The following is a 6,027-nucleotide window of genomic DNA, read 5'->3' as shown; positions in this document are numbered from 1 at the left end:
GTTAATATTAGTTAGTTATTTTTTATTATAAAATTAGTTTTTAATTTTTAGTTTTTGGAGTGTTTAAGGTTAAGAATATAAGTATAATGGGTAAGGTACTATTTTAGTTCCTGACGTTTAGTTATTTTTTTATTATAAAATTAGTTTTTAATTTTTAGTTTTTGGACTGTTTAAGGTTAAGAATATAAGTATAATGGGTAAGGTACTATTTTAGTTCCTGACGTTTAGTTATTTTTTTATTATAAAATTAGTTTTTAATTTTTAGTTTTTGGACTGTTTAAGGTTAAGAATATAAGTATAATGGGTAAAGTACTATTTTAGTCTCCAACGTTTAGGTTAAATTCTAATTTGGTTTCTAACATTTTAAACGTTTTATTTTAGTCCCAAAAAATTTCAAACACGTTAAAAAGGATTAGATATTAAATATATATTCTAAAAAATAATTAAATTTTATGGATAGTATGTTTTTATATCTCTTAGTTTAATGGATGAGAGAGAGGGGGGAAGAGAGAGATATATAGAGTTTTTAATTAGTTAATATTAGTTAGTTATTTTTTATTATAAAATTAGTTTTTAATTTTTAGCTTTTGGAGTGATTAAGGTTTAGAATATAAGTATAATGGGTAAAGTATTATTTTTGTTCTAACGTTTAGGTTAAATTCTAATTTAGTCTCTAATGTTTTAAATGTCTTATTTTAGTTCCAAAATGTTTCAAACGCGTTAAAAGAAATTAGATATTAAATATATATTCTAAAAAATAATTAAATTTTATGGATGTTATGTTTTTATATCTCTTAGTTTAATGGATGAGAGAGAGAGAGAGGGGAGGGAGGGAGGGAGAGGGAGAGTTTTTAACTAGTTAATATTAGTTAGTTATTTATAATATAAAATTAGTTTTTAATTTTTAGTTTTTGGAGTATTTAAGGTTTAGAATATAAGTATAATGGATAAAGAATTAATTTAGTCTCCAACGTTTAGGTTAAATTCTAATTTAGTCTCTAACATTTCAAACGTCCTATTTTAGACTCAAAAAATTTCAAACACGTTAAAAAGAATTAGATATTAAATATATATTCTAAAAAAAAAGACTTTAGAAATCAGATTTTGATGCAAATTTTTATAATCATTATTAAAAAAATAAGATCTTCTCATCTTTAAATTTGAAAATTTTATGTCAAGTGAATTTTTTTTATTGTGAATTATCACATTTTTTTGAAAAATAAGAAGAAAAATCTACAAATTTCGCTCTGAATATTTTTGTGCACCTTCTAAATATTTATTCAAATATTACCACAAAAATTTAGATCAAATGGATAAGTCATTTGTTAAATATAAAGGTTTATTTGTCAATTACAAAAAATACAATAATAATTGATTACTTTTGTTGCATTTTTAAATCATTTAAGGGTTGTTTTATCAATATCTTTCAGGGACCTTATTGTTAACGGCTATCTTTTAGATACCCAATTGATAATAATATTTTTTTTAAATGAATAATTTAAATTCATTATTTACTTATAGACTTTTAAAATTATTTATATTTTTACGTAACATTGCTTATCTAGTTCGCATTAACAACAAGATACATGATTAGACATGTATTTCGTTTGCAAATAAGGTAAGTAGACATTTTATGTTACTTATTTAATTTATACTATAAACGAGATATGTGTAGATGTATCTTGTTCATACTTTGATCCAAAACATAGATCCAGACCCAATAAAGACAAAAAGGCCCACCCTAAAAGGATGTCCTCCACCATTTACCCGACCTCTTTAAAGAGGTCAGATACATTGACCAGAACCAAATGTTACTTATCCAAATAAGTAAATGCTTCCTCGAATCTCTCCTACTATCTCTACCTCACCTGAAAGATAGATCCCAATAAACTCTCAAGATGAAGGGAACGGTCATCCACCTCAATAGGTGGAACTACTCCTAAAAAGGTAGTTATTGACTCAACTATAAATACACTGACACCCCTCAGGTATAAACACATTCTATTCTACAAAAACTTGCTTAAAGTCCTTGCTAACTTAAGCATCGGAGTCTCTTGCAGGTACCACCCCCTACCTCCTCATGAGGAACTCGGACGGCGGCACCTCGGCACCAGCACAAGTCGGGTGCTGCCTAATATGGGGTCTGGACCTACGATCAGGCCCAAATCAATGTTTCAGGTAACTCTTGAAACATTGGCGCCGTTGTCGAGGAACCTAGATTTCAACCCTTGATAATGGTGGATGGCCAATACGAAGACGGTCACACGACATCTGAGTCAGAACCAGAGCTCGACCGTGATGACCACATGCTTGCAATATTCCCACAACGGAGGAGAACCCACATTCCTCATAAAAGAAGGAACATTTGAAAACTCTCAACCACAATGGATCCAATTAGAGATTCACCCGCCCGAGGACGAGGAACATCCATCCAACATAGATATTAGGCTTGGTCCACGGGCACTGTGGACGATTAGAGCAACTAGAGCTGGAAGCGGAATGGCAACAAGTTTCTCTAAAGCTCCAGAGGCACAGCCAAAATTTATAACAGTAATACCAGACGAAAAAATGGATTCAAAATGGTTTCTTAGCAATAAACGAAGTAGTAAAGTCAAATAGCCATCAAAGAAATCTCAAAGACACAAGTATCGACGAAACAAAATTCATTACCCACTACTGCTCAGGGAAACCCTAAAAAAATTCATGAATATAAAAGAATCGAGACAACCAACAAAAAATGGATAAAAACACCTGCCTTGATGAAACTCAAGAGGGGCATGTCAAGCAGCAAGAAACATGAACGTTCTCCTCCAAACAACAAAACAAGATCTCCAAAGGGTCCAAGACGAAGAAATCCTGAACTAGAATGTAAGAGCAAAGGAAAAAGAGTGGAGGGTTTTTTTCTTTTGATGAATGAAACGAAGCAAAATGAGCGTTTTTTCAGAAATGTAAAAGGAAGAAGAAGAAAGGCGCAAGGTTTTATATGAAACAAAGGGCAAAAGGGACATTTCACCCCCTCTTTAAAGCCACGTGTGGATCTCAAGGAAACTGCCACATAATGTTTGCCCTTCATTTAAAGCAAGTAACGTTTCAAAAATTTAAAACACGTCGAGCACCCGACCTCTCGAAGGCGGTGTGTCCGACGTCAAAAGTTAAAGCCACGGAATGCTTGAACCCAACCTCATGAAAGCTTGGACTTAAGCAGGGACACTATTCATATCCTGACCCGAAACATAGAGCCAGGCCCAACAAGAACAAAAAGTCCCACCCTAAAAGGATGACCTCCACCATTTACCCGACCTCTTTAAAGAGGTCAGACACGTCGACCAGAACCAAGCGTTACTTATCCAAATAAGTAATTGCCTCCTTGAGTCTTTTCTACTGTCTCTATCTCACCTAAAAGATAGATCCCAACAAACTCCCAAGATGAAGGGAACAGTCACCCACCTCAAGAGGTAGAACTACTCCAAAAAAAAGTGGTCATTGGCTCTAATATAAATACACTAACACCCCTCAGATATAGACACATTCTATTATACTAAAACCTGCTTAAAGCCCTTGCTAACTTAAGCATCGAAGTCTCTTGCAGGTTGATAAACCACTATTTTATGGTTTATCTTCTGCTCAATTGAGTGGATTTTATCAATTTTTCATACACTTGTTCATACAAAATGCATGTTTTACATTCTCCTTCCTGATTTTGTGCTATGATTGAAACCATGCTTCTTTGGCCTTATATTTGCTAATATTAATCCTCTCTTATTACCATTCGATGCCGTGATATGTGCGTTAAGTGATTTCAGGGATTACAGGGCAGGAATGGCTTAGAGGATGGAAAGGAAGCATACAAAAATGGAAGAAATACAAGAAGTTGAAGAAATTGCTAAGCTGTCCAGCCTGACCTCTTCGCACTCAAACGGTCATAACTTGAGCTACAGAGGTCCAAATGATGCAGTTCCAGTTGCGTTGGAAAGCTAACATCTGGGGCTTCAATTTGATAGATAATTTTTCATAGTTGCCGTACATCTAGGCGACGCAAACGCGTGCTTTACGCGGACGTATCGCAGTGACGAAAATCAGTGTCTTTGAATTCGCAACCAGCGAATTCTTGGCTGTTTTTGGCCCAGTTTTCGGCCCAAAAAACACAGATTAGAGGCTATAAAGTTGGAGAATCCATTCATTCATCAATGAATCTTTAATAATACACAATTTTAGGATTAGATGTAGTTTTAGAGAGAGAGGTTCTCTTTTCTCTCTCTTAGGATTAGGATTAGGATTTCTCTCAAGTTTAGGATTATTTCTCTTCAATCACAGGTTCAATATTCCTTTAATTTATTTTCTACTTTTATTTATTCCACTACCTTAATTGTCATTTATCTTTTCAAATTGGCTTATGAACCATTCATGTTATGATTTTCTTAATTAATATATTTTGAGGTATTTCAGATTTTATTTTGCTTTAATTTATTTATGAATGATTTCAATTCAAATTAGATTTATTTTCCTCTTTTGGTTCTGGTTAAGTAATTAGCAACACTTGAGTTGTCAAACTCAGCTGTTGATTGAAATTGGAATTCTTGCTGATTAATTTGTACTCCAATAACTCTAGTCTTCCCATAGGAGTTGACTAGGACCTGAGGATCAAATTAATTTGTCCACTTGACTTTCCTTTGTTTAGCAAGGGTTAATTAAAACTGGGAGCAGAATCTAATTCTCTTCACACCTGATAAGGATAACTAGGATAGGACTTCAATTTCTTATATCTTGCCAAGAGATTTTCTAATTATTAATTTATTTTTCTTGTCATTTAATTTACTTGTTCCTTATTCAAAAACCCAAAAACATATCTTTTTACATAACCAATAATAAATCATACTTCCCTACAATTCCTTGAGAGACAACCCGAGATTTAAATACTTTGGTTATCAATTTATTTAGGGGTTTGTTACTTGTGACAACTAAACTTTTGTAAGAAAGGAATTCTTGTCGGTCTAGAAGCTATACTTACAATGGGAATTAATTTGCGAAAATTCTAGATCGCGCGAGAGTTTCGGTCTTCACAGGTACCACCCCCACCTCCTCACGAGGAACTCGGATGGCGGCACCTCGGCACTAGCACAAGTCAGGCGATGCCTCATATGGGGTCTCGACCTCACGATTAAGCCCAAATTAACGTTTTAGTTAACTCTCAGAACATATAATTGTCTTTTAAATGAGGTAAAGGTTAATTCTTCTTTGGTGTTATGAACACAAGATCATAACGACTAAAATTTGATATTTATGCAAGTGGTTCCATTCATTGTATATGTATATCAAACTATTTATTTCTTCTTCTTTTCTTTATGAGTGTGTATCCAGATGATGACTTGAGGGACGATGAGGACGAAGTCACATTTGAGTTTGCTTGCCCTGCACTGATGTAAACTCATCAAGCAAAATATATGGTTGATTTGAAGAACATCATTTTCACGAATATGGAAGCACTTGGTTTGAAAGAGATTGGAAATGTCAGCTATAGGTTTATAACATCCTTTGGCAACTAACGAATTGACATAAGATCTTATGGCATGAAAGCAACGAACATGTTCAAGTGATAGTTGATTGTCATGGAAAAATTCTATTGGTGATGGAGTCTTATGTAAAGGTTTGTCTTAGGCCTTCTAACTCTAGCCAACATGTGCCATTTGGTATTCATGATACAATACCACCACTAACAATTCTTCTAGATCCATTCTTTTAGTTAAGTGCTCCCATAATGTGTCATTTCTTGTTGGGAAGCTTCTATGGTGGAAAAAGTATTTTAAGGTCCTTAAAGGACCAAGATGGCTTATGAAGGTTAGAAAAGTTTGGGGACATTTTGAGATATGGCAATTGTGCATTAGCCTTTCCTTTTTGCTGATATGGTGAACAGATTATAACGTTAATCTAAATTAGCATTAATGTAAAAGATTTGATTGATATTTACAGAGTTTGATAGTTTATTCCGAGAGAGAGAGAGAGAGAGAGAGGATGTGTGTGTGTGTATCT

This window comes from Arachis ipaensis, chromosome B09, assembly GCF_000816755.2.
Source record: "Arachis ipaensis cultivar K30076 chromosome B09, Araip1.1, whole genome shotgun sequence".
Taxonomy (NCBI): domain Eukaryota; kingdom Viridiplantae; phylum Streptophyta; class Magnoliopsida; order Fabales; family Fabaceae; genus Arachis; species Arachis ipaensis.
The sequence above is the reverse complement of the archived record's forward strand: the minus strand, read 5'-3'. Positions refer to the sequence as shown.